The following is a 10,645-nucleotide window of genomic DNA, read 5'->3' as shown; positions in this document are numbered from 1 at the left end:
AAAGAAATAACAGGGAATATTGAACGCGTACAGAGAAGGGTAGTGCGAATAGGCAAAGTAGTGTTTGCGTGAAAGCCTGCTTACAGGAAATTCCAGAGCCAGCAGTGGGTGAGCAGGGCTCAGCCGGCGTGGGGACGTGTGGCCAAGCTCTGCGAGGGGCTCTCCCCCCTCCCCCCCAACCTCTCAGCCCCTCCTCCAACACAGCTCACACACCTCCGTGACGTTCAAAAGAATTCTAACTTCCGTTATTAACGTAGTACCAGTGCATCAGCAGACTGTTACTGCGCCGACCGCTACGGTCGCAGGTTCGAATCCTGCCTCGGGAATGGATGTGTGTGATGTCCTTAGTATAGTGTCACCGCCAGACACCATACTTGCTAGCCTTTAAATCGGCCGCGGTCCGTTAGTATACGTCAGACCCGCGTGTCGCCACTATCAGTGATTGCAGACCGAGCGCCGCCATACGGCAGGTCTAGAGAGACTCCATAGCACTCGCCCCAGTTGTACAGTCGACTCTGCTAGAGATGGTTCACTGACAAATTACGCTCTCATTTGCCGAGACGATAGTTAGTATAGCCTTCAGCTACGTCATTTGCTAAGACCTAGCAAGGCGCCATATTCAGTTACTATAAGAACAGATAATATTATGAATCATGTACCGTCAAGAGCGACGTTAATCATTAATGGATTAAAATTGAGTATCAAACTAATTTCGTTCACTTTCTGAATTCTCATTCCTTGTCATGTTCCAGACCTCACATCAGTATAGTCTTTCCCTCCTCACGCCAGCCTGCGTGAGCTAAAACGCGTGCATTTCGGCCTCCACTAGCAACACGGTGCTGGTGGCTCTTCTGCCAACACAACACTTGGGTTAGTTAGGTTTAAGTAGTTGTAAGTTCTAGGGGACTGATGACCTCTGATTTAACATCAGTGCTCACAGCCATTTGAACCATCTGAACTGTTACTACAGGATCAGTATGTTCACAAATTATGTTCGAGATATACGCTTCAATGATTTCATCACTCGACTGTGCTCTGTGTTCACAAGATATTAAATGAGTTGTAGGTTATAAACACTAATGGTATTCACACTTTGCACAGAACTTCTTTTCCACGCTTTTTGAAGAGCAAGTTCATGAATAATATCTTCAGAACTTAATTGTGGAACTACGGCGACAGTTACTGGCACGCTGGCAAAATTCTGTGGCCGATGTAAATGCTGGGAAACGGGTATGCAGCGTCATTCGAGTATTGCAGTATTAACGTAGGAGTTTTCACGTCATCGGGCACCGTTTGTCTGAGCACATTGTCTGACAAGAAATATGATGCAACAATGTCTTTCGAACATTCACAATTTGTGTTTAAAGTTAGCTTTTTCTCAAGGTTTTTAGATAGCATTTTCAGTTCTTCGTCCTGTACACATTTTTAAACCGTCTCGAGAAAAAAAGCCGAGTATTTCGGAATACTTAGCCAGTTGCCCAAACCTTTCTATCAAACTTTTTAACACTGTCTCAACGACAGAGTAGAGGAAATCGATTCTATGTTTCTCCTCTGAACGTTGAGCTCTGCAAACCATGTCGTCACCTTTATAATCAAATTGCTTCGCCTTCTGGGCAGATCTCCTTCCTCCAAATTTTGCTTACATCTGTGAAGTTTGAGCTATCTCTTTCGCTGTTAACTGCACATTAACGAAAACTCCTTCGTGGAAATTCCCAATAAACGTAATTAGACTATCGAGAGATTTAGCTGCTACTTTCACGTCAACGTTTGCTGCTTGAACTGCCTTAATTGTTGCGCTAATGGCAAAGAGAAGACCATACTATACGACAACGCCTACAATAAACTCGAAGCTTTTCAAATCGTCCACAGCAAGCGAGTGAGCTCCGCTCTTTGTTTTCGATTCAACAGCGCCGTCGCTCACCTCAGGCAGGGCGCCTCTGACTTCTCTCGTCTGGCACTTTAACAGCTTTGACACTCTACACCATACTCTGAATCTGAAAGATTCGTCGCTGTTAAAGTTGGCCCCCTGTACAATAAGATTTCCCATCTCTGAGTGGACGCACTGAAAATAACGTATATCCTTTGAATTACACCAGAAAATCTGATTGCTTTTGTGCAGTAGATTCCGCCGCATCTAATAATATAAGATTAAGACTGTGGCTGTCACATGGCATATAAAATGCTCTTGGTTTGCACCTTAATATTCTGGCTTGAACACCAGTTCGATAACATTTTATAATCGATAACGTTGGCTTCTGCAATCATCAATATCCAGCACTAGTTCATCTAATTTCGACAAAACGGTTTCATTCAAACTTTCTGCTGTTGTTGAAGTGGCGCTCAGGAAGTCGAAAAAGTGTTCTTCTACAGTCGCTGTGTCTTCTGATAAACTTACAGACCTAACAATCAGTGTCATTTGTTCCTTGTGGCATGTGTCAGGAGTACAATCAAGCACATCAGAAAAATATTTACTTTCGATTACAGAATTAACAATGCTGTTTTTTACTTTGTTGGCAAGCAAATTTATGAGTTCATTTTGAATGTTATTTTCCAAGAAAATGGTCGTGACTTACTTGAGCCTTTACCCACCTCTAATGTTCCTGCAAAACGGGGTCAAATTCTGCTGTCATTTCGATCAAACCAAGAAAACTACCATTATTTCCCTGATATAGCTTATCGCTGCTTCTCTTTAAGGCAATATTACTTTGAACTAGGTACCTCATGGTGAGTATAATTCATATTAGAATGTGACGCTAATGTTCTTTCTCTTTTTCCAGTAGTTCAACGTCAGTATGATTAACACCACTTTGTTGTTTCAAATTACCTCGCATTCTATCCACTTTCTTGTACTGTTTATGTTGTTAAATTATTGTTCACGCTCTTGAATCCGATTTCCTAAATGAACCCAGCCACAGAGTCCATCGCTTGATATCTTGTTTGAAGGAGATCGAATATGTTTACAATAAAAAAACAAAGAACTTTGTCGGTAGGTTTCGAATACTTAAGCCATTTACGAACATTGTTTTTCTCAATTTGGTAAACTTCTTATATTAAAAATGAGTTGAAAATTTTCTTTTTTTCTCGTTTAAAGGTTACTCAAAAGTTACAATTTTAGTAGGGCCTTTATGTAAAATTTCATTTATCATTGTGGATGTTAACCTATTAGGCCAAGTGCCTGGGTCCAAACTCGTGGCTGCTTCACAACTGCTAGCAGTAGGCCTACCCGCATGTGGGACAGCGGGAGGTCCGTGTTCCAGTGCTTGTGTTCACTTGCATCTGAAGCACCACACGATGAGAGGCTGCTGTTAAGGACATGGCTTTTTAAGCACGCTTAAGTCTCACTGTCTGACGTTGTTGGTAGGAGAAATTTTTCGGAAGCGCCTTCTTGTGAGTTGAAAAACTGTTCAGTTGTAGCTTTTTCTTGATCTTTTGAGCACGTGAATCGTATTTTTTAAATCTGTGCCTTTCAGGAAAGGTTTCCCTATTGGCACTTTGAACTCCACAGGACAGGGAAAAACACTGTATCTTCACACACAGTGCACACACAACACGTGAAGTGGGAAAGTATGGCAGGCATATGTTTCAACTGACGACAATAAAACAATCATTCTGTGGGAAACAACCTGCTGACGGGTGGGATCTAATGCTTGATTGTTATCCACAGCAATGAGTAGAAATGGCGCGGAGAGGCAGCGAGCAGCAATGAATCGAATTGACGCATGGGCAGCGGCCGTGTGTTGACAACAGATACTGCTGCGGCGTTCTGAGAGGCACTCAAGTGGCCACAGCAGTGTCACAGTGAGCGTAGAATTGGATTACATTACGTTAAAAGTACATTTAGAAACATGTTACTTTATTTTTTTCAGCTTGTCCGCAATAACAAAATTAGGACGACAGTCTTCGTATTACATTCGCATGTTCCGCGCGGGGCAGTTGGTACCTGCCGGCCTCGCAGCCGTTGGCAGCACTGACTGCGTGCCACAGCCCAGGCGTCTGTCGCATTTGTAGCGAGTCGTGTCCAGTGTGACGTTCTGCGTTGTCGTTTCGTGCTGCTGTTTCTGCGCCGAGAATTTCTTCTGCTACACCCACACCCTTGATAAGGTAAGGACGACTGTTTTCATGCGTTCCTGTAGTGTTGAAGTATTTTCTTTGTTTTCTTTTGGTTTGTTTTTGCAAAGTCACGGTAGCTGTAAGGTTTCATTTACGTTCACTATGGAGACTATCGCGTATAAAGCAAACCGCGTTCGGTTATTACGCTCTCAAAATATTAACGAATTTCGTATTACAAATCTTATTATTTTAAAGTCCTGCCGACATTCCTATTAATTCTGCTGTTCTACGGACTTTAGGCATGAGAGAAAAGCATAGGCTCGGACGAGATTTCTACTCGTATTCGCGCCATTTTGTTGAATTTTTTTTTCCAAAATATAGGTTCGTATTTGTACACATGTGATCCATAAAAGAATTATTGTGCTTGTTAGGAATAACAGAACAGAATGACGGAACACTGCTTCTGCAAGTAGATAAGATGCTATGGCAACTTCGACTATTGAGGAACTAAACAATTACTTTACGTCAGGATAGTGCATAGACCTAAGGACAGTCTGATCCTATTGCTAATGGTTTGAAATCAAACCAAGCTAGACGCATTTTGACAGTTCGATAGTGGAGCATTGAATCCGGTATTTCCCGAAGCAGTCAGCTCCACGAAAACTGCCGAATTTAGTACAACTGATCTGTTAGCTTCTTCCTCCGAGTCGTGCTTTAGCAATCGTCAGCACGTTAGGTCACGCAAATGTTTTTTAATACAGAACGCTGTTCCATTGAATTTCGATATCTTCACTTTTCTAGAGAAATGTTTTTGGTGACAAGGTAGTCTGTTGGGTAGTCAGTAAGACTATATGTGTAAGTGCAGAAATTAATGAATTATTACGTTGACCTAAAATTGATCCTCTTGCTAGAAATGTTGTCAAAATTCCCATCGTTACGGGCTTAGTCTTCACTTCTGTTAATAATCGTGCATCTCCAGGCAGTGACTGTGCCGTACACTTACCAAAAAACTAGTCGGTTTTCTGCTAAGGGCGTATCTGGATGTGTGAAGCAGTGCCCCACGTAAAGGACCAGTACTCAAACACTTTGGCAGTAAAACCAGCCACCCTCAGAATCTTTTCTGATAAGTGTTTGTCAGTGCTCCGAACGATATCAAGATACAGAGTATCAGCTACAAATCTCACTGCAGAACTCAACTATTATATATATTCTTGATGGAACAGTCCACAGCTGTACTTTCGGTTCATAGCGTTCCCGTTGGACACTACGAACAGGCAGTTCACCTGTGGACTGTTCCATCAAAAAATAAGTTGGGAGAAACTGAAGATTCACATACGTGTTCTTGTCAAACCAAACGGGTGCTCCTGAGTAATACTTTATTAGGACAAATAAAGAATTATTAAACTGTTGCGGCTTTAAGAAGAACGCATTGTTACATCTGTAGTTGCCTACAGTATAAAGTGTGTTGCTGTTGCGTAGAGAAAGGAATACACAGTTTATATCACAGCAAGCGGATCTCTTGACATTAATACGTTAAGAGTAATTTCATCGTCTTTTGTGGAAGTAAATGAAATATAGCAATGCAGGTGGTTGTAGACAAACTTCCACAAAGAAGGGCCGATACGATAGCCACCTCCTCACCTCCCTGAAATATGGGTTGTGTTGACAAATTGGTCTGCATACATACATACATACATACATACATACATTGATCCTTGTTGCATAGAGCATTAATACATTTCGTAATGATGTGGGATGTGTCACTTTAACATAAGTTTTCTTTATACAAAATAGTAAATATTTTTATAGTTAATACTTCATGTCTAAAGATTCATCTATTCAGTAGGAGCTGTCATTCAAGAATACTTTTATTTTCTTTTAAATGTTGTTTAGATATCTGCCGGATTTTTAATGCTATTTGGCAAATGACCAAATATTTTTGTGGCAGCATAATTCACACCTTTTTGTGACAAAGTGAGATTTAATCCAGAGTAGTGAAGATCTTCGTTTCTTCTTGTGTTGTAGCTATGCACTTTGCTGTTATTTTTGAATTGGGGTGAGTCATTGACAAATGTCATAAATGAATATATGTACTGCGAAGGTACTGTGAATATCTCAAGTTCATTAAATAAATGTCCGCAAGGTCATCTTCGGTGGGCACCAGCTGTTAGCCTGATGCTATGAATACTTTTCCTCTTAGTGACGAACTGCCCCAAATACGATACCATGTGTAAGCAGTGAATGAAAATAGGCATAGTAGGCTAATTTAATGATGTTCATCACCAATATTTTGCAATAACCCCAGCAGCATAAGTAGCTCAACCTAATCATTTCAGCAGATCATTGATGTTTCTTCAAATTCAATTTCTCATCAGTGTACACATCCAGAAATTTTGAATACTCTGCCTTAGCAATAGACTTGCTTTCATAGCCTATATTTATCAATGGTGTTACGCCATTTACTACACAGAATTGCGTACACTTTTTTCTCAAAATTTAATGAGAATCCATTTGCAGAGAACCACTTAATAATTTTGTGAAAGACATTATTTACAATTTCCTTGAGTGTGATTACTGTACTTGTATCATTAGCAAAAAGAACTAGCTTTGCATGTACTAATATATATTGAGAAGAGTAAGGGACCCAAGACTGAACTCTGTGGGACACCATTCTTGATACCTCCTCAGTTAAAGGACTCTGCTGATTTTTGCAGACAATCTGTAGTGCTAATTTCAGCCTTCTGCATTCTTCCAGTTTAATATGAATTAAACCATTTGTGCACTGTCCCACTCATGCCACAGTACTTAAGCTTGTGTAGAAGAAATTCATGATTCACACCATCAAAAGCCTTTGAGAGGTGACAAAATATCCTAATGGGTGATGTTTGGTTATTCAATGCATTTAATATTTGATCAGTGAAAGCATGTTTATAGCATTTTCTCTTGAAAAGCCTTTCTGAAAACCAAATTGACATTTTGTTAGTACTTCATTTTTACAGGTACGTGATGCTACTCCTGAATACATTACTTTTTCAAGACTTTTGAATAAAGCTATCAGAAGTGAGACTGGCTGGTAGTTGTTAGCATCAGACCTATCTCCATTTTGGAAATACGCAAGCGTCCGATCCCGCCCATCTGCTTTGACGTCACAAATATGGCGGAAACGACCATAAACCACGATTCCAATATGGCGCATATAAAGTCGTTACGTACGCATTATGAGGACGAAAATACATCGAAAAACAAACACACACACACTTTCCACAAAAAGCCTAATGAGACTAACGGGACAAGCGCGGGAAATGGGGTGTTTTTGGGTGGGGGCAAACTAAATATAAACTAATTTAGACACCCACCCCAATACAAAACAACACAGAACTCTCCAAATACCACTAAACACAAATCATCTGGAATCGGAAACTTCCCTTGACCTATATAGCTCAACAGCAGCTCCCGATCCCATAAATTAGGATCAAACACTTTACTTGGCTTATATAGCTCGAAAAACATCTCCCGATACCAATACCAACATACGCAGCCACACATTGGGATCGAACACTTCCCTTGACCTGCGCACTGTTAATTTTATCCGTCATATCCATTCCTGAACAAAAACAACAACCGATTAATTTTACTAAAATTACCACACGATGTACAGCGAACACTAAATTAACTTTCACACAAAATCGTTAACTCACTGAAACGAATTCCACCACAAACACAGCCGACACTCGAACAGTTCTGGATAATGATCGAAAGCAAACTGAGCTCATTGCACCACACAAACGAAACCCCTGAACATACCACCAGAGAGCACAACAAATCACAACACGACGACATCTACAAACACGCCACACTCACAAACAAAACTCCGCGCCGTCGTGACGTCACACACGACACCCTTACGTCACGGGTCAAAGCCGACGCGTGGGATCGGACGCTTCTGTCGACCCCTCATTTTTACGCAGTTTTTGAACAACAGCGTATTTCAGTCTATCAGGAAAAATACATATCTGGCTGAGACTCCTACTTATTTGTTGGGAACAAGATTTCAGTACTCCGTAGCACAGCGAGAGGTCTAGATTGGTGTGGAGTAAGGAGGTATGGCTGTGAGACGGGTAAGACAATGAACGTGAATGCGAAATAAAGGGTGGGGCTACGGGGTTCGTATGTAGCATGTACTTCATCATAAGAGCAAACCAGATGTAAACAAACGCAAGCGGGATGATTGGTCAGCAGCCGTAGCTCTCTTAAACTGATGGTATTCCGCTCTTGGAAGTAGGTCCAACTTAAGTGTTCGGTAGTTTATTAGTATGTCAGTGCGGAATAACCTTTCAGACATTCTGACGTATTAACAGCCATCAACGTCTGTCTTAATCGTACTTTACCTATGTAACTTTTATCTCAAAAATTGTGTGCAGTCACAGTCTCTCTGTAACCAGTACTTGTGCTCTGATTGTCTCGCTGTTCATACGTACCGCGAAAATGGAAGACACTGCTTCCTGCTTCGTAGTGAAACACGCGCCTGGAACACCGTTAATGGCGAGAAACAAATATTTAATGTTCTTCACAAGATTACATACAAAAGTCAGCTGTTGACCTTTTTCGAGTAGGACCATGTATCAGAAATAAGGGAGGTGTTAACTACATGCGTGGCGTGATAGACAGGGTCGTAGACTGGCCATCGTGTGTGCCGGCGGGCGGTGGTTCTACGCTCCACGTGGTGCGTAACTTTCTTTGTTTGATTTGAATACCTAAAGCATTTAAATATGAAACTCATCACATCTACATATACATCTATATGGTTACTTTGCAATTCACACTCAAGTGCTGGGCAGAGGGTTCATCGAACCATTTTCATACTACTTTTCTACCATTCCACCCTCGAATGGCGCGTGGGAAAAAGGAACACCTATATCTTTCCGTTCGAGCTCTGATTTCTCTTATTTTATTATCATGATCATTTCTTCCTACGTAGTTGGGAGTCGACAAAATATTTACACATTCGGGAGAGAAAGTTGGAGATTGAAATTTCGTAAACAGATCTCTCCTCAATCAAGACTGCCGTTGATTCAGTGGCTCTCAGCCCAACTCGCGTCTCATATCAGTTACACTCTCAGCCCTGTTTCGCGATAACACGAAATGAGCTGCCCTCCCTTGAACTTTTTCGATGTCCTCCGTCAATCCTACCTGGTAAGGATCCCCTACCGCGCAGCAATATTCCAGCAGAGGATCGACAAGTGTGATGTAGGCTGTCTCTTTAGTGTCCTGCCAACAAAGCGCAGTCTTTGTTTCGCCTTCCCCACAATATTATCTATGTGGTCATTCCAATTTAAGTTGCTCGTAATTTTAATTCCTATGTATTTAGTCGAATTGACAGCCCTAAGATTTGTGCGATTTATCGTATACCCAAAATTACTCGGATTTCTTTTAGTACCCATGTGGATGACCTCGCACTTTTCTTTGCTTAGTGCCAATTGCCACTTTTCTTACCATACAGAAATTCTCTCTAGGTCATTTTGTAGTTGGAATTGATCGTCTGATGACTTTACTAGACTGTAAATTACAGCGTCATCTGCAAACACTCTAAGGGGGCTGCTCAGATATCTCCTACATCATGTATGTAAATCAGGAACAGCAGAGGGCCTATGACACTACCTTGCGGATCGCCTGATATCACTTCTGTTCTAGTCGATGATTTACCGTCTATCGCCACGAACTGTGACCTCTCTCGGAGAGGAAATGACGAATCCAATCACACAACTGAGACGATACTCCATATGCACGCAATTTGATTAATAGTCGCTTGTGAGGAACGGTATCAAAAGCCTTCTGGAAATCTAGGAATATGGAATCGATATGAGATCCCTTGTCGACAGCACTCATTACTTCATGGGAAAGTCATTTTCTTCAAGGTGATTTATAATGTTAAAGTACAGTATGTGCTCCAGAATCCTCCTGCAAATTGAGGTAAGTGATATGGGTCTGTAATTAAATGGATTACTCCTATTTCCTTTCCTGAGTATTGGTGTGACCTGTGCAACTTTCCAGTCTTCAGGAACAGACCTTTCGTCAAGTGAGCAGTTGTACGTGATTGCCAAGAAAGGCGGTATTGTGTCTGCATACTGTGAAAGGAACCTGATTGGTATACCATCTGGACCGGAAGAATTGCCTTTCTTAAGTGATTAGAGTTGTGTCGCAACACCTAAGCTACCTACTTTTATGTCACTCTTGCTAACAGCTGCTGTGGTTTTTCAGAGGCACCACCATCGGCAACTTCTCCATCGCTATCGCGCAGTGGCGGTGTCGACTGTTTTTTGCCACTGCTGTACTTTACATACGACCAGAATCTCTTTGGGTTTTCTACCGTGTTTTGGGACAATATTTCATTGTGGGAACTATTAAAAGCATCTCGCATAGACGTCCGCACTAAATTTCGAGCTTCCGTGAAACTTAGCCAGTCTTGGGGATTTTGCTTTCGTCTGAATTTGGCATGCTTTTTTCGTTGCTTCTGCAACAGTGTTCTGATGTGCTTTGTGTACCATGATGGATCAGTCCCGTCTCTTATTAACTTCGACGGTATGAATCTGTTGCT

At 41.5% G+C, this 10,645-nt stretch overlaps 1 protein-coding gene across 1 annotated transcript in view; it reads left to right on the top strand.

The window, feature by feature from the left end:
• The first annotated feature begins 4,042 nt into the window (after positions 1 to 4,042).
• LOC124554112 (ankyrin-1-like) overlaps positions 4,043 to 10,645 on the top strand; it is a 78,103-nt gene continuing 71,500 nt past the window's right edge. Inside the window, exon 1 of the mRNA XM_047128179.1 lies at positions 4,043 to 4,101. The gene's annotated coding sequence lies outside the window, so the exon portion shown is untranslated. The remainder of the gene's footprint in view (positions 4,102 to 10,645) is intronic.

This window comes from Schistocerca americana, chromosome 11, assembly GCF_021461395.2.
Source record: "Schistocerca americana isolate TAMUIC-IGC-003095 chromosome 11, iqSchAmer2.1, whole genome shotgun sequence".
NCBI lineage: Eukaryota > Metazoa > Arthropoda > Insecta > Orthoptera > Acrididae > Schistocerca > Schistocerca americana.
Note: the sequence above shows the minus strand (reverse complement) of the source record. Positions and strands in the feature narration are given on the sequence as shown.